At 50.9% G+C, this 19,715-nt stretch overlaps 1 long non-coding RNA gene across 3 annotated transcripts in view; it reads left to right on the top strand.

The window, feature by feature from the left end:
* Positions 1-610: 610 nt before the first annotated feature.
* The window catches only part of LOC148139962 (uncharacterized), an 86,694-nt gene continuing 67,589 nt past the window's right edge, over positions 611-19,715 (top strand). For 2 of the 3 annotated variants that reach the window (XR_015753261.1, XR_015753260.1), the window contains exons 1-4: positions 611-713; positions 1,169-1,302; positions 3,718-3,925; positions 7,333-7,661. This is a non-coding gene — a long non-coding RNA (uncharacterized LOC148139962). The remainder of the gene's footprint in view (positions 714-1,168; positions 1,303-3,717; positions 3,926-7,332; positions 7,662-19,715) is intronic. The other variant, XR_015753262.1, reaches the window with a different exon arrangement.

Genomic DNA, 19,715 nt, shown 5'->3' with positions numbered 1-19,715 from the left:
CCGGACGAACCAACCCAACCACCCTGTAGCACAGCATTTCAATTCCCCCTCCCACTCCACCGAGGATATGCAGGTCATTGGACTCATCCACCGCCAAACCACAACAACGCGACGGTCGGAGGAGGAGCGTCTTATCTTCCGACTGGGAACCCTCCAACCACAGGGGATGAACTTGGACTTCACCAGTTTCTTCATCCCCCCTCCCCCCACCTTGTCTCAGCCGAATCCCTCCAGCCCGGCACCGCCTTCCTGACCTGCAGTCTTCTTCTTGACCTCTCCGCCTCCATCCTACTCCGACCTATCACCCTTACCTTGACCTCTTTCCACCTATCACATTTCCAACGCCCCTCCTCCAAGTCCCTCCTCCCTACCTTTTATCTTCTCCTGCTGAACACTCTCTGCTCATTCCTGAAGAAGGGCCTGTGCCCGAAACGTCGAATCTCCTGTTCCCTGGATGCTGCCTGACCTGCTGTGCTGTTCCAGCAATAAAGTTTCAACTTTGATCTCCAGCATCTGCAGACCTCACTTTCTCCTCCAAGAGGGAGCGCGGGCCTCAGAGCCGCCATCTTGAGAAGGTCAATGTGCAGGAGAGCGGGGCTATCGGGGTGGAGGACAATCGAAGGAAAGACCCACCTTAGATTACTTCACTAAAGAAATGAATGCACTGGGTGGATTTTTCTTAACATCAACGATTGTTTAATACTCACTTACAGGTTTTTAATTACATCTTTTTTGAAGCATTTAATTCACATTCAAGCATTTGCAATGGTTTGGATTTGAACCTGTGTCCAGAGCACATTTGCTGAGTTTCTGGATAAATTGTCTCACATAATGCCACTAGGCTATCACTTCGCCTCCTCATAGGTTACGCATCCCAGTGCAACATGAATCAAAACCCTTTCTTCCTGCACAATTTTTGATCTTGCACTCTGGTGATATTACTTAGTAACTCTCTATGTGGTATCCCTCACTGTGTGGGTCTAATTGTTGCCTCTGTCAGTGTCCCTCGCTCTTGCAGCTACTCCAGATCCTGAGCAAATAGAATTCTCCACTTCAGATAGACGATGGAGACTGGGATGTTCCAGATTTCTGTGGGACTCAGTGCCATTTGACATGTGTAGCCCTCACTGCATCAGTCTAATTTCCCATTCTGTCTATCTGTCTGTAGGTACTCAGGAAGGTCCTGACCTAATAGACTTCCCAGCTGCTGGGTATCTCATCCATCCCTCATGAAAGATGGTTTGTCAGCCAGAGAGACACAGGGCAGAGAGATCTGGAGCCTTCAATAAATCCTGCAGTGAGGTAAGATCACTCACAGTGCAGAGAGCAATGAGAGGGCTCCAAACATCCGCTAACAGGACAGGACATAGCTATAGTGCTGGAGGGGGTGCACAATACAGACACACCCCAGGTTTGGTCACCGCCTTTACAGCAAGTTTTGTTGTACTAAGATAACATCGGGAGTGTCACAGTTATCAATCCAAGCCTGTCTTAGTGAGCATCAGTACAAAAGAGGGGAAATCAGGCCTTCCACGCGAGGGTGGGAATGCTGTCTGGAATGTTCCATTCTGTGTTCCCTCTCCCACACTGTATCTATGGTTTGTCTTGTGGATCAGTGTCTTCAATCATTCTAATGCCAAAAACAGTTCCTATCTCTGTACTTGCCTCCCCTCTCACCAATCACTTCATACGTTTGAACCTGCTCCAGTCCAGACGACCATCCATATCTCTCTAACTTACTTCAGTCTCGACAACATGCCTTGTCACGAGAGTCCACTCCCCCAAAAACCCAAGACTTAGGGTCTGTTTCTGTGCTGCATGACTCTCTGGCCGAAGTCATCAATGCTGACCAGGTTTCCTGAACTGAATGAGTTGCATTTCCCTGCGTTTAGCCCATGGCCCTTCAAACCTTCTCCCCTCGATGTTCCTGCCCAAATGTCTTTTCCATGTTGTAATTGTTCTTGTTTCTCCCATATGCCACTGGCAGTCCATTCCGTATATGAGCCATCCTCTGTGGAAAATGTTGCCCCTCAGCTCCCTAAGTAAATCTTTGCTCTCGGTCACTCCTCAGGCCTTACCCATTCTGCTGTGGGACACAACCCCTCCCCAACATAGACTCCCCTTGGACATTACCCATCCTGCTGTGGGACACCATGCCGCTCCAGTACTGAATCTTTCGGGTCTTACCCATCCTGAAGTAGGACACAACCCCTCCCCGGTACAGACTCCCCTCGGGACATACCCATCTTGCTGTGGGACACAACCCCTCCCCGGTGCAGACTGCCCTTTAGGCCTTAACCATCCTGAAGTGGGACACAATCCCTCACCGGTACAGATGGACCTCGGCCCTTACCCATTCTGCAGTGGGACTGAACCCCTCCCCGGTACAGGCTCCATTCAGGCCTTACCCATTCTGCTGTGGGACACAACACCTCCCTGGTACAGACTCCCCTTAGGCTTTACCCATCCTGCTGTGGGACTGAACTCCTCCCTGGTAAAGTCTAATCTTGAGCCTTGCCCACCCTGCTGTTGGACACAACCCTACTTGGGTACAGTTTTCCCTCTGGCCTTACCCATCCTGCTATACAACACATTCCATCCCCAGTACAGACTGTCCTCAGGCCTTACCCATCTTGCTGTGGGACCGAACTCCTCCCTGGTACAGTCTACCCTTGAGCCTTACTTTGGGACGCATACTCTCCCCGGTACAGATTACTCTCTGGCCTTATCCATCCTGCTGTGGGACACAACCCCTCCGAGGAACAGATTCCCCTCGGGCCTTACCCATCCTGCTGTGGGACACAACCCCTCTACGGGTTGGACTCCTCTCAGGTCTTACCCATTCTGCTGTGGGACACAACCCCTCCCCGGTGCAGTCTCCCCTGGGGCCTTACCTATCCTGCTGTGGGACACAACCCCTCCCCAGTACAGACTCCCCTCAGGCCTTACCCATCCTGCTGTGGGACACAACCCCTCCCCAGGACAAGCTCCCTTCGGGCCTTACCCATCCTGCTGTGGGGGACACTCTCCCCTGTACAGATTTCCGTCCGGCCTCACCCACCCTAACGTAGGACACAATGCCTCCCCTGGACAGATTTCCCTCAGACATTACCCATCCCGGGTCCAGACTTGCCCATCCTGGTGTGGGACACGACCATTTCCCGGTACAGACACTCCTCGGGCCTTCTCCATCTTACTGTGGGACACAACCCCTGCCCTGTATAGAGTCCCCTCGGGTCTTCCCCATCCTGCTGTGGGACACAGACCCTCGCGGTGCAGACTCCCCTTGGGCCTTCCCCATCCTGCTGTTGGACACAACCCTTTGCGGTACAGATTCCCCTCAGGCCTTACACATCCTGCTGTGGGACACAACCCCTGCCCGGTACAGACTCCCCTCGGGCCTTACCCATCCTGCTGTGGGACAGGTTGATAATTGTATTGAATAGTATCCCCCCAGTGTGGAAACAGGCCCTTAGTCTAGCAAGTCCACACCGACCCATGATACATACACTGCTCAAAATAGCTTCAAAATACATAGAAACAGTGATCACTGAATTGGGTAAAAACTCCGCAGTTACATTGGGCAGTTTAAAAGTCTCGCTGTATTGGTGATATGTTCCTTTTCTTCAAACAGGTAACATTTTTATTAAAGCAGCAGATGTTCATTGTGAGAGTGTCTCTGTTAAACTAGAATCTGTTCTGTTCTCTGTGTAACAGGCTGTTGTTGTGTGCGATGGACTGTCACTAACAGTGTAACTGACCTGTGAGTCCTTGATCAGGTTTCCTTTGTCTGTAAATCTAGTGATCAGTGAACTACGCATCTGCTCTTCTTAGCGAAAACAAAGAATCATTTCTCAACGAAAAAACGGCACATCACAAAGCTATTTCATGGATTTCTGGCACACACCACCAACCAGTGTATCTGGTAAGTCTGTTTCCTGAATAATTCTGAACTCGATCTGTAACTCTGAAAGTATCTGAATTGATTGTCAGTTGGTTGAGAATTCAGCCACTTTGTTCTGAGCTGTTGTGATGCAGGCGGTGGCTTCATTCTGTCTCTGCCAAGCTTGTTTTCTCCTACTGCTGTGATTCTGGGAGATTCCTTTCTGTAGATTAGAATATTCAGTGACTGAACATTGAATGATTTTGACGCTAACAGAGCAGTGGCCTTGTTTTCAGCTCATTATGCACTTTCCATTTCCTGGTTGTGTTGTTGAATGTTACAGAAACAGGCTCTGAGCGATGTTTCCATTCACTTGTATTGGATTCATTGACAGCCACGTGGTCAGTCACTTTCAGGCTGATGGATCAGTTTTTCTGTCCTATTAGATGATGATAACTTGCTCAGTTTCCGATGGCTCACCTCAGTGTCAGTCCGTCAGCTGCTGAAACTCTCCATCCAGTATTTGTTCCCTCTCACCATGACACAGTCCCAGCTTGTCACCCACATTCTACTTCTATATACTCATGATCACCTCAGATCCTACTGTCAGTATCCTTACAGCAAGTCACGTAAGTCATCGACCTCCATTTCACGCTGTTCTACATTACATTCAGTCCAAATGTAATTTCAGAATTCTATTCATTGTGTTTAAAAAAAACCCAAGATCTTGTCCTGTCCAAGCATCCAGGTTCCATCAGGTAGGTGGGTGTCCGCGTGGTTGAGTTGGAGCAACAGCAAGACACAGATGATCATACAAGGGGACAAATATGGTGTTGGATGCGGGATGTTTAAGGAGAGAGAGCTGGTATATTGTTGGGGATAGCTTCTCAGGGGAGTAGAACAGCGGTATCCAGGTCTATAACACCACAACTCAATGGCCTGAGTTATAGGGAGATGTTGGACAAGCTGGGACATTTTTCTTCAGAGCATAGGAGACTTAAGGGAGATCTTATAGAAATGTATATGATCATGAGAGGCATGGATAGGGTGAATGCATTCAGTCTATTTCCTAAGGTTGAAGAATTGACGACTAGAGGGTATCAGTTTAAGATTAGAGGGGAAAGTATAAAAGGGAACATTAGCAGCAACGTTTTTACACAGATGCTGATACGCATACGGAATGAGCTGTCAGTGGAAGTGGCTGAGACAGGTACATTAGAAGGATACGGGGCATGGGCAGGGAAATAGGGTTGCCATGGATGGACATTATGGTTGCCAGGGATCAGTCTGGCCCCTAGGGCCTCTCTCTGTGCTGTAGGACTCTATAACTCTATAACTGACTCTGCTGTAAAACAAGGTCGTGCAAAATCCAAGGGAGTGAAAATGGGAGGAGAGCCACTACCTAGGGGCATAGACAGGTGTTACTGTGGCTGCGTCCGAGACTCCAGGATGGGGTGTTGTATCCCTGGTGCCTGGTTCAAGGACATCTCTGAGCATTTGCTTGAAATTCTGAATTGGGAGAATGGGAGGCCAGAGGTCATGATGCACATTGCTACCAACGACACGGATAGAAAGAGGGATGAGATCCTGAGGAGTAAGCACATGAAATAGGGAACGACTGAAAAGCAGTACCTTGAGGGTAGTAATCACTGCGTTACCACCAGCCCCATGTGGTAGTGAGACAAGGAATTGAAAGATAGCAGACATTCATGCATAGCTGAAGAGCTGGTACAGGGGAGAGTTTCACGATCTTGGACCATTGTGACCTCTTCTGGAGCAGGGGTAACCTGAACTAGAGGGGAACCAATATCATCATAGGGAGGCACACTCCTGCTACCCGTGAGGGTTTAAACTAGAATGACAAGGGCCTGGGAACCACAGCAGCAGGGCAGCATGTGGGGGGGAAGGAAGGTCGGAAGATGCAAACAAGTCAGTCAGAAAAGAAATACAGAGAAATGAACACCATTGTACAAATGTGCTGATTGTGTTAATTTCAACACAAGGTGCAACATAGCTAAGGTAGTTAAGCTCAGATCCGATATTGTGACCATTCCAGAGATTTGGATCGGAAAAGGACAGGACTAGCTGCTCAGTATTCCAGGGTTTCATTGTTTCAGACGAAATGGAGAGGAGGGTAAAAGAGGTGGAGGAGTTGCATTACCAATCGGGTGAATGTTACATCTGTACTCAGGACATACTGGAGGGGCTCACCCACTGAGGCAACGTGGATAAGAAGGATGCAGTTGATGGGATTATACTATAGGACCCCCAATCTGCCAACGAAATCTCGACGTACAAATATCTCGGCAGACTATGGAAAGAGGCAATAAAAACAGAGTTCTCAAAAAAGCTTTAACTTCCCCACCATTTGCTGGCTTACTTTAGAGCAAGAGGTTGAGACGGTGCAGAGTTTGTTAAGGCTATCCAAGACGATTTCTTGAAACAGTAAGGAGGGGACAGGGCCATAGTGAGCCTTATATTGCCGAATGAGCCTCGCCAGGTGACTGACCTTTCAGTGGGAGACGATTCTGGAAACAGTGATCACAACTCAAGTTTTTCTTAAAGGTAGCTACGAATAAGGTTAAGGTCAGGATCACATGTGATGTTTCTAAATTGTGGGATTGCAAATGATGTCAGTATTAGGCAGGAGCTTGGGAGTGTTAATTGGGAGGAGCTGTCATCAGACAATGCCACATTGGGCACGTGGGAGTTAGTTAAAGGCGAGCTGATCAGACTTCACGACCAGCATGTTCCAGTAAGGAGGAGGAACAAGGCTGGCAATGTAAGGGTCCCATAGATAATGAGGGGGGCTGAGAATTTAGTCAAAAGGGTAAAAAAACAAGTCTATGCAAATTTTGGCATGGCATGTGAGAAATGTATAAAACAAAAGCTCAAAGGAACCCAAACAGGGAATGAGCAGAGCAAGGAGGAGCAATTAGGGTTAAAGTGAATCCCAAATCGTTCTGGAGATAATTACCCACAAGAGGATGTGAACATGAATCGTTACAGCGCAGTACAGGCCTTTTAGCCCTCAATGTTGCACCGACCTGTGAAAATAATCTGATGCCTATCTAACCTACACCCTTCCAATATTACCATATGTATGTCCAATGCCCATTTAAATGCCCTGAACGTCAGTGATTCTACTATTGTTGCAGGCAGGCGTTCTAGGCCCCTACTGCTCTGAGTGAAGAAAGTACCCCTAATATCTGTCCTAAATCTATCCCCCCTCAATTTAAAGCTATGTCCCCTTCACCATTCACAGAAAAAAATAGCTCTCCCTGTTTACCCGATCTAACCCTCTGATTATCTTATATATCTCAATTAAGTCACCTCTCGACCTTCCTCTCTCCAACTAAAACGCCTCCATTCCCTCAGCCTTTCCTTGTAAGACCTTCCATTCATACCAGGGAATATCCCAGTAAATCTCCTCTGAACTCTTTCCACAGCTTCCACGTAACTAGGAAGAAGGTCGGGCCAGTCAAGACTAAAGGAGGGAACTTGTGCTTGAAGTCAGTGGAAGTACTTTGCATCGGTATTCACCCAGGAAAAGGATATAGAGGACAGTGAGATTTGTGTGGAGCATGCAAATGTGCTCGGGCATTTTTGAGGTCGAGAAAGAGGCGTTGGATTTCTTGAAGAGCATTAAAATGGATTAATTCTGAGGGCCCGATGGTACCTACCCCAGGTTATTGAGAGAGGCGAGACAGGAGATTTTTGGGGTCTTGTTCAAGATTTTTGAATCCTCGCTAGCCACTGGAAAGGTCGCAGAGGACTGGTGAGTAGCTTATGATTTTTCTCTCTTCAAGAAGGGAAATAGGGACAATCCAGGAAATTATAGCCTGGTGAGTCTCACCTCAGTGGTTGGGAAGCTTTGGACAGAATTCTTACGGATAGGATTTATGCGCATTTGGTAAAGAATGACCTAGTTAGGGACAGCCAGCGCAGCGCCATGAGATGCACAGGGTTGACGGTCAAAATGATTTACCCAGAGTTGAAATATCTTTACTAGAGAATGTGCATTTAAGGTGAGAGGGGGAGAGCTCAAAGGAGATGTGAGGGGTAACATGTTTTCCATAGAGAGTGGTCGGAATCTGGAACATGCTGCCAGGGATGGTGGAGGAGGCAGATATGAGAGGGGTGTTTAAAGGGTTTTTGGGTAAGCATGTGAATATGCAAAGACATGGAACAAAGATAGGCAGAAAGGATGAGTTTTATTTGGTGTCACCTTCAGCACACCATTCTGGGCTGAAGGACCCGTTCCTGTGCTGTGCTGTTCTTTGTTGTGTTTCTTCTGTTACAACATGACGGTGAACCCGTCTGTTAATTAAACCAAACACCCAGAAAAGTTCACCTCACCACATAATCTGTTAATGTCTGAGTGACAGAAAATTCACAACTTCCACTATTTAAAGAAAATAGCATCAATTTATTTTTAACTCAAAATGTGAATATTAAACAACTATTCATAAATCTAAGCTCTCCCTTTCTCTTCACTGCTTATTATCTGCCTCTAGCTCTATAACTATACGTTATTTCAATAAGACACTTATTAAAATTACATCAATTTAATTTCAAACCCACACAGTGACTCGTGAATATTGTGTCTTTCTGCTTCTGGCGGAGGATCTCCCTGGGTCGTCGTTGTCTTCTTTTACTCTAAGTATGTTTCATATGAAAAGGTACTATTTGATTGAGAGACTTTCCTAATTTCTTGGCGAGCAAGATGTTAACTCTCCCAGACAGCAGTTACTCTCTGACCAGTTTTTAAAATGTCTGCATTTTAATTGCACACATTAGATCATCTCATTGGCTTTATGCTGGCAAAACAATAAATTCAAACTCGATTGGGTTTTGAATTATTGTCAAAACTGCAACCAACTCAGGTCTATATTTCACAGCCAAATGTTACAGTTGTTTGCTTTCCCAGTACACTCTGGGATTGCTGGTCAGTCATATATGGTACGCAGGTAGTTTTAAGCTCTCAGTTCAGAAGAGTGTTTTCTCTCTCTCTCACCTTCAACTTTATAACATTTATTCAAGTGACAAGCAGCAGATTGTTTACATGACCTTTTTGGCTTAATATTTCAATTTCAACATAAAACAATGGCTTGTGTTTGTGAGAGGATCATGTTGCTGTGTGCAACAGACTGTCTCTAATAAGATTATGCTCCCGACAACACAGATTTTTTTTTTTGTCTGTAAATTCTGCACGAAGTGATTTTAAACACCTGGAAAGGGGTTTGGTTTTCCAATGTGATTTCCATTAATGCATTTAGTGGAACGTCAAGCAGACAGATGGACACAAATGGGTGCAAATTTGTTTTCTTCCCTGAAGGATGCACACGCTGCCATCAGAGTGTTTGTAACAGAAGGGCACTGACTCATTCCTGGGACTGGAGGTTGTTTACAAAGTGAGACTAAGTAGGTGAGTACTGCATGTGAATAAGAAGTGTTTTCATTGAACTGGATATTATTACCAAAGAGATTGGCAGGGTTGATGTTGGCAGATGTCTCTGCTGATAGGAATCTACAATGTGGTCACAGTCTCAGGACTGGAGAGCAGCCTGAGTGACTGAGATACGGAAAAATGACTTCACTCAAACACCTGGGAATCTGTGATCATTTCCACCTCAAGAACGGAATTACTGACTACATTCCAGAGAATAATTTGCAATGTTTGCGATACTAAGTGGATCAAAAGATGTTGCAGAAACTGAGTGAGTTCTGAAAAGTTGACGATGATGTTACGAAATGAACACAAATGCTGTGGCTGCTGGAAATTTGAAACAGACTGGCCGCAACTGTAGAGAGAGAGAAGCAGAGTTAATGTTTTGCATTTGATGTAACTTTTAAGCTGAACAAAGAGAGTTATTAAGCTGTGGTCAGATCCCTGAGGCTAAATGGTATCGATCTGTCCGTGTGGTTGAAGTATGTTTTGGAGAAACAATCCTCTTATTTGCTTGACTGTGGCACTGTGATTGCGCTATTGAAACAGCAAGGACTCTTTCTGGTCTCATTGATGTCTGGGTATAAATTAGGGTCCATTGTTCATCGCTAACTCTGTAGGCAGTTCTGATACATGGGAATATTCAATTTAAAATGTTGATCTTGCAAAACAGGAAGATTTTCTCCCAGACAGGGAATCAGACGTCCATTACTGATCCTCAATGACCATGACAGGACTCAAACCGAGAGATTTATTTTTGTGACTGACACAGTCAGATGTGGTATACAGTAGCTCACACAGTCCTGTCCTTCCACACATCCCGGCTTCTGGACTCTGAATCAGAGGATCTTGATGGAGAAACCTTCCAACAGATGGGACAATCCAAGAGATACCCAATATCTACATTTTCCCTCGGGGGAGTCCCTGAAAAGTTGTCTGTCAGGATCAGAACGGATATTTCTTTAATATTTACTCAGTTAATTGCTAGGATAGAGAGATTCACTGGAGGCTCAGATTGTCAGCTGAAGAGTAGTTACTGCTTTGGTGGAGGAAATGGAAGGGTATCATTTGGATTGTTCATTTCCCCCATTTGTAGAGGGGGCTATAGCTTTCATTGTGAGTGGGAGCTTCAGAGAAGCTGATTTATCGTGGTTGCAGGGATGTTTATACAAACTTTTAGGAATGGATTAATACACCAGAGGAATGTGTCAGTGTTTACAGGGGGCTCCAAGAGGGGTGGGGGGGGGGGGGGGGGGGGGAATATGTCAGTGTTTACAGGGGGCTCCGAGAGGGATGGGGGGAATGTGTCAGTGTTTACAGGGGGCTCCGAGAGGGGTGGGGGGAATGTGTCAGTGTTTACAGGGAGCTCCGAGAGGGGGAGGAATGTGTCAGTGTTTACAGGGGGTACGAGAGGGGTGTGGGGACTGTGTCAGTGTTTACAGGGGGCTCCGACAGGGGTGGGGGGAATGTGTCAGTGTTTACAGGGGGCACCGAGAGGGGTGTGGGGAATGTGTCAGTGTTTACACCTTGGGAGCCCCCTGTGAACACTGACACATTCCTCCTGCCAACCCCCCTCGGAGCCCCCTAGGGGATCCCAAGGTGGGGGGGATGTGTCAGTGTTTACAGGGGGCTCCGAGGGGGAGGGGAATGTGTCAGTGTTTACAGGGGGCTCTGAGGTGGGGTTGGAATGTGTCAGTGTTTACAGGGGGCTCCAAGGGGGAGGGGAATGTGTCAGTATTTACAGGGGGCTCTGAGGTTGGGGGTGGAATGTGTCAGTGTTTACAGGGGGCTCCGAGAGGGGGAGAAATGTGTCAGTGTTTACAGGGGGTACGAGAGGGGTGGGGGGAATGTGTCAGTGTTTACAGGGGGCTCCGAGGAGGGTGGGCAGGGGGAATGTGTCAGTGTTTACAAGTGGCTCCGAGGGGGGTGGGCAGGGGGAATGTGTCAGTGTTTACAGGCGGCTCCGAGGGGGGTGGGCAGGGGGAATGTGTCAGTGTTTACAGGCGGCTCCGAGGAGGGTGGGCAGGGGGAATGTGTCAGTGTTTACAGGGGGCTCCGAGGGGGGTGAGCAGGGGGAATGTGTCAGTGTTTACAGGGGGCTCTGAAGGGGGTGGGCAGGGGGAATGTGTCAGTTTTTACAGGGGGCTCCGAGGGGGTTGGGCAGAGGGAATGTGTCAGTGTTTACAGGGGGCTCCGAGGGGGGTGGGAGGGGGAATGTGTCAGTGTTCACAGGGGGCTCCGAGGGGGGTTGGCAGGGGGAATGTGTCAGTGTTCACAGGGGGCTCCGAGGCACTGGGAGGAATGTACCTCTATTTACAGGTGGCCCCCACCCCCAGGGAGGGTCCCAGGGAGTCCCAGATTGTGTGAGAGAGTCCCATGGTGTGTAAGGGAATCCCCAAGTGTAAGAGAGAATCACAGAATGTCCCAGAGTGTGTGCGCGCGAGAGAGCGTACTGGGGTGTGGGTGGGGGGTTTGCGCGCGAGAGCATCTCTTGTGGTGGGGAACACGGTTTCATACGTGAGAGAGAGTGTCTCGGGGTGGGGGGGCGCGCGCACGCGAGAGGGTGTCCCAGAGTGTGTGAGGGAATCACAGAGTGTGTACCCAGAGTGTGTGGGAGAGCGTCCCAGTGTCCCAGAGTATGTAAGGGAATCCCGGAGTGTGTGAGAGTGTCCCAGAGTGTGTTTGCGAGTCCCAGAGTGTGCAAGGGAATCAGAGTGTCCCAGAGTGTGAGAGAGAATCCCAGAGTATGTGGGAGAGGGTCCCAGAGTGTGTAAGGGAATCCCAGAATGTGTGGGAGAGGGTCCCATTGTCCCAGAGTGTGTGTGAGGGAATGAGAGTCCCAGATTGCGTTAGGGAATCCCAGAGTGTGTGGACGAGGGTCCCAGTGTTCCAGATTGCGTAAGGGAATCCCAGTGTCCCAGAGTGTGTTAGGGATTCCTAGAATGTGTGAGAGAATCCCAGAGAGTCCCAGAGTGTGAGAGAGAATCCCAGAGTGTGTAACGGAATCCCACAGTGAGAGAGAGAGAGTCCCAGAGTCCCATGGTGTGTAAGGGAATCCCCGAATGTTAGAGAGATTCCGCGAGTATGCTAGAGTATGTGAGAGAATCCCAGTGAGTGTAAGAGAATCACAGTGTCCCAGAGTGTGTGAGAGAGTTCCAGAGTGTATGAGAGAATCCCATTGTGTCCCAGTGTGTGAGGGAGTCCCAGAGTGTGTGGGCGAGGGTCCGAGCGTCCCAAATTGCGTAAGGGAATCCTAGAGTGTCCCAAAGTGTGTAAGCGATGCCTAGAGTGTGTGAGAGAATCCCAGAGTGTGTGTGAGGGAGTCCCAGAATGTGAGAGACAATCCCAGAGTGTCCCAGAGTGTGTGAGAGATTCCCCGAGTGTGCAAGATAATCCCAATGTCCGTAAAAGAATAACAGTGTCCCAGAGTGTGTGGGAGTGGGTCCCACAGTGAGTGGGAGAGGGTCTCAGTGTCCCAGGTTGTCTGAGAGAGTCCCAGGTTGTGTGAGAGAATCCCAGACTGTGTCAGAGAATCCCATAGTGTCCTGGAGTGTGTAACGGAATCCCAGAGTGTGAGAGAGAATCACAGTGTCCCAGAGTGTGTGAGTATGCCCAGAGTGTGTGTGAGAGAATCCCAGAGTCCTACGGTGTGTAAGGGAATCGCCGAGTGTAAGAGAGAATCACAGAATGTCCCAGAGTGTTTAAGGGAAACCCAAAGTGTGTGAGTGAGTGAGTGAGTGAGTCCCAGGCTGTGTGTGTGTGAGTGACTGAGTCCCAGGCTTGGTGTGTGTGTTTGAGGGAGTCAGTCCCAGGCTGTGTGTGTGTGTGAGTTAGTGAGTCAGTCCCAGGCTGTGTGTGTGTGAGAGTCAGTGAGTCAGTCCCAGGCTGTGTGTGTGTGTGAGTCAGTCCCAGGCTGTGTGCGTATATCTCCATCACAGTGAACCCCTCACACTCACTCCATCACAGTCACCCTGAACCCATCACCGTCACTCCATCACCGTCACACTTACACCCTCAAACTCACTCCATCACCATCACCCCGACCCTCTCACACTGACCCAATCACCGTAACCCTGACCCCCTCACACTCATTCCATCGCCATCACCCTAACCCCCTCACACTCATTCCATCGCCGTCACACTTACACCCTCACACTTGCTCCCTCACCGTCACCCTGACCCACTCACACTCACCCCATTTCCAGCACCCTGAAATCCTCACACTCACTCCATCACCGTCACCCTGATCCCCTCACACTGCCTCAATCACCATCACCCTGACGCCAACACACTCACTCCATCACCGTCACCCTGACCCCCTCATATTCACTCCATCCCCATCACCCTGACCCCCCATACTCACTCCATCACCGTCACCCTGACCCTTTCACACTCACTCTGACCCCTCAAACTGACTTCCACACTGTCACCCTGACCCCCTCACACTCACTCCATCACCTTCGCCCTGACCCTTTCACACTCACTCCACATCGTCATCCTGACCCTCTCACACTCACTCCATTACTGTCACCTCGACCCACTCACACTCACTCCATCACCGTCACCCTGACCCCCTCACTATCATTCCAACCTGGTTAATCTGACCCCCTCACACTCACTCCATCAACGTCAACCTGAACCTCTCACACTGACTCCATCCCCATCACCGAGACCCCATCATACTCACTCCATCATCGTCACTCTGACCCCCTCACACTCTCTCCATCACTGTCACTCTGACCCACTCACACTCTCTCCATCACTGTCACTCTGACCCACTTACACTCACTCCATCACGGTCACCCTGAATCACTCATACTCACTCCATCACTGTCACTCTGACCCCTTCACACTCAGTCCTTTACTGTCACCCTGACCCCCTCACACTCACTCCATTACACTCACATTGACAGCCTCACACTCACTCCATCACCATCACCCTAACCCCCTCACACTCACTCCATCATCAACAAACAGACCCACTCAACTCACTCCATCACTGTCACCCCGACACCCTCACACTCACTCCATCACCATCACCCTAACCCTTTCACACTCACTCCATCATCGTCATGCTGACTACCTCAAAATCACTCCATCACTGTCGCCCTGACCCTCTCACACTCACTCCATCACTTTCATCCTGGCCCTCTCACACTCACTCCATCACTGTCACCCTGACCCTCTCACACTAACTCCATCACTGTCACCCTGACCCTCTCCCACTCACACCATCACTGTCACCATGACCCACTCGCATGCATTCCATCGCCGTCACCCTGACCCCCTCATACTCACTCCATCTCCATCACACTGACCCTCTCACACTCACGCAGTCACAGACACTATAAGCCCCTCACACTCACTTCACCACTGTCTTCCTGACCCCGCACACTCATTCCATCACCGTCACCCTGACACCCTCACACTCACTCCATCCCTGTCACCCTGACACCCTCACACTCACTCCAGCACCGTCACCCTGACCCCCTCACACTCACTCCATCACGCTCACTCTGACACCCTCACACTCACTCCATCACCGTCACCCTGACAACCTCACACTCACTCCATCACCCTCACCCTGACCACCTCACACTCACTCCATCACCGTCACACTGATCCCCTCACACTCACTACGTAACCATCACCATGTCCCCCTCACACTCACTCCATCAAGCTCACCCTGACCCCCTCACACTCACTCCGTCACCATCACCATGACCCCCTCGCACTCACTCCATTACCGTCACCCTGACTCTGTCACACTCATTCCATCTCCATCACCATTACCCTCTCACACTCACTCCATCACCGCCACGCTGACACCCTCACATTCTCTCCATCACCCTCACCCTTACCGCCTCATATTCACTCCATCACCGTCACCCTGACCCCCTCACATTCACCCAGTCACACACACAATGAGCCCCTCACACTCACTCCATCACCCTCAACCGGACCGCCACAGACTCATTCCATCACCGTCACCCTGTCCCACTCACTTTCATTCCATCACCGCCGTCACCCTGACCCCCTTACACTCTCTCTAGCACCGTCACCCTGACTCCCTCACACTCACTCCATCACCCTCAACCGGACCGCCTCACACTCATTCCATCACGGTCATCCTGACCCCCTCACATTCTCTCCATCCCCCTCACACTGACCCCCTCACACTTACCCAGTCACAGTCACTATGACCCCCTCACACTCACTCCATCACCGTCACCCTGACCCCCTCACACTCACTCCATCACCGTCACCCTGACCCCCTCACACTCACTCCATCACTGTTACCCTGATCCCCTCACACTCACCCAGTGGAAGTCACTGTGTCCCCATCACGCTCACTCCATCACCGTCTCCCTGACGTCTTATCACTCACTTCACCACCGCCATGCTGACCCCCTCACACTCACTCCAAACCGGTCACTCTGACCCCCTCACACTCACCCAGTCACAGTCACTATGACCCCCTCACACTCACTCCATCACAGTCACCATAATCCCCTCACACTCACTCCATCACCGTCACACTGAAGCCCTCACACTCACTCCATCACCGTCACACTGAAGCCCTCACACTCACTCCATCACCGTCACACTGACCCCCTCACACTCACTCCATCACGCTCACCTTGACGCACTCACTCCTTCCCTGTCAACCTGACCCGCTCGCACTCACTCCATCACCATCGCCCTGACCCCCTCACACCTACTCCATCACCGTCACACTGACCCCATCACACTCACTCCATCACCGTCACACAGAACCCCTCACACTCACCATCACTGTCACACTGACGCCCTCACACTCACTCCATCACTGTCACCCTGGCCCACTCACACTCACACCTACACCCTCACCGTGACCGCCTCATCCTCACTCCATTACAGTCACCATGACCCCCTCACACTCACCCTGTCACAGTCACTCCATCCCCATCACCCTGACCCTCTCACACTCACTCCATCACGCTCACCCTGACCCCCTCACACTCGCTCCATCACCGTCACCCTGACCCCCTCACACTCACTCCATCAACATCACGCTGACCCCTTCACACTCGCTCCATCACCGTCGCCCTGATGCTCTCACAACTACCCTATCACCGTCACACTGACCCCATCACACTCACTAAGTCACCGTCACCATGACCAGCTTACACTCACTCCATCACCATCACACTGACCTCCTCACGCTCACTCCGTCACCCTCACCGTGACCGCCTCATACTCACTCCATCATCGTCACTATGACCCCCTCACACTCACCCAGTCACAGTCAATATGTCCCCATCACACTCACTCCATCACCGTCACCTTGACCCCCTCACACTCACCCAGTGACAGTCACTATGTCCCCATCACACTCACTCCATCACCGTCACCTTGACCCCCTCACACTCACCCAGTGACAGTCACTATGTCCCCATCACACTCACTCCATCACCGTATCCCTGACCTCTTCACACTCACTTCATCACTGCCATGGTGACCCCCTCACACACAGTCCAAACCCGTCACCCTGACCCCCTCACACTCACCCAGTTATAGTCACTATGACCCCGTCACACTCCATCACCGTCACCATGACACCCTCTCACTTACCCAGTCACAGTCACTATGACCCCCTCACACTCACTCCATCACTGACACTCTGATTCACTCACACTCACTCTATCACCCTCACCCTGAACCACTCACACCCATGGCATCACCGTCACCCTGACTCCTTCACACCAACTCCATCCCCGTCACCCTGACTCCCTCACACTCACTCCATCACGCTCACCTTGATGCACTCACACTCACTCCTTCCCTGTCAACCTGACCCGCTCGCACTAACTCCATCACCGTCGCCCTGACCCCCTCACACCTACTCCATCACTGTCACACTGACCCCATCACTCTCACTCCATCACCATCACCCTGATTCTGTCACACTCATTCCATCACCGTCACCCTGACTCCCTCACACTCACTCCATCACCATCACACTGATCCCCTCACACTCACCATCACTGTCACACTGACGCCCTCACACTCACTCCATCACTGTCACCCTGGCCCACTCACACTCACACCTGCACCCTCACCGTGACCGCCTCATCCTCACTCCATTACAGTCACCATGACCCCCTCACACTCACCCTGTCACAGTCACTATGTCCCCATCACACCCACTCCATCCCCATCACCCTGACCCTCTCACACTCACTCCATCACGCTCACCCTGACCCCCTCACACTCACTCCATTACAGTCACCCTGACCCCCTCACACACGCTCCATCACCGTCACGCTGACCCCTTCACACTCGCTCCATCCCCATCACCCTGACCCTCTCACACTCACTCCATCACGCTCACCCTGACCCCCTCACACTCACTCCATCACCGTCACCCTGACCCCCTCACACTCGCTCCATCACCATCGTGCTGACGCCCTCACACCTACCCTATCACCATCACACTGATCCCATCACACTCACTAAGTCACCGTCACCATGACCCCTTCGCACTCACTCCATCACCGTCACGCTGACCCTCTCACACTCACTCCATTACAGTCACCCTGACCCCCTCACACTCGCTCCATCACCGTCATGCTGACCCCTTCACACTCGCTCCGTCCCCATCACCCTGACCCTCTCACACTCACTCCATCACGCTCACCCTGACCCCCTCACACTCGCTCCATCACCGTCATGCTGACCCCTTCATACTCGCTCCATCACCATCACGCTGAACACTTCACACTCGCTCCATCACATCGCCCTGACGCCCTCACACCTACCCTATCACCATCACACTGACCCAATCACACTCACTAAGTCACCGTCACCATGACCCCCTCGCACTCACTCCATCACCGTCACGCTGACCCTCTCACACTCACTCCATCACCATCACACTGACCTCCTCACGCTCACTCAGGCACCCTAACCGTGACCACCTCATACTCACTCCATCATCGTCACTATGACCCCCTCACACTCACTCAGTGACAGTCACTATGTCCTCATCACACTCACTCCATCACCGTCACCTTGACCCCCTCACAAACACCCCATCACACTCTCCCTGATCCCTCACACTCACTCCATCACCGTCAACCTGACCCCCTCACACTCACGCAGTCACAGACACTATGAGACCCTCACACTCGCTCCATCACGGTCACCTTGAAGCACTCACACTCACTCCATAGCTGTCCACCTGACCCCCTCACACTCATTCCATCGCCGTCACCCTGACCTCCTCACACTCACTCCATCACCCTCACACTGACACCAGCACACTCACACCATCACCGTCACCCTGACCCCCTCACACTCACTCCATCATCGTCACCCTGACCGCCTCACACTCACTCCATCACCGCCACCATGACCCCCTCACACTCACCCAGTCACCGACACTATGAACCCCTCACACTCACTCCACCACTGTCACCCTGATCCACTCTCACTCACTCCATCACTGTGACCCTGACCCCCTCACGCTCACTAAATCACGCTCACCCTGACCCCCTCACACTCACTCCGTCACGCTCGCACTGACACACTCACAATGACTCCATCGCTGTCAACCTGACCCGCTCACACTCACTCCATCACTGTCACACTGACCTCATCACCCTCACTCAGTCACCGTCACCCTGACCCCCTCACACTCACTCCTTCACCATCACCCTGATTCTGTCACACTCACTCCATCACCATCACCGTGATCCCCTCACACTCACTCCATCACCGTCATGCTGACCCTATCACACTCACTCCATCTCCATCACTCTGACCCCCTCACACTCACTCCATCACCCACACCCTGACCGCCTCATACTCCAACACTGTCACACTGACCCCCTCACACTCATTCTATCACCGTCACCCTGACCCCCTCACACTCACTCAGTGACAGTCACTATGTCCCCATCACACTCACTCCATCACCGTCACCTTGACCTCCTCACACTCACCTCATCACACTCTCCCTGATCCCTCACACTCACTCCATCACCGTCAACCTGACCCCCTCACCCTCACGCAGTCACAGACACTATGAGCCCCTCACACTCGCTCCATCACGGTCACCTTGAAGCACTCACACTCACTCCATAGCTGTCAACCTGACCCCCTCACACTCATTCCATCGCCGTCACCCTGACCCCTCACACTCACTCCATCACCATCACACTCTCACCATCACCGTCACCCTGACCCCCTCACACTCACTCTATCATCGTCACCCTGACCGCCTCACACTCACTCCATCACCGTCACCATGACCCCCTCACACTCACCCAGTCACCGACACTATGAGCCCCTCACACTCACTCCACCACTGTCACCCTGACCCACTCTCACTCACTCCAT

The sequence above is a fragment of the Chiloscyllium plagiosum genome, unplaced genomic scaffold (genome assembly GCF_037043375.1).
Source record: "Chiloscyllium plagiosum isolate Xiang-an unplaced genomic scaffold, Cpla_swu_hap1 HiC_scaffold_36, whole genome shotgun sequence".
Classification (NCBI taxonomy): Eukaryota; Metazoa; Chordata; class Chondrichthyes; order Orectolobiformes; family Hemiscylliidae; genus Chiloscyllium; species Chiloscyllium plagiosum.
This window is presented reverse-complemented; position numbering and strand designations above follow the sequence as displayed.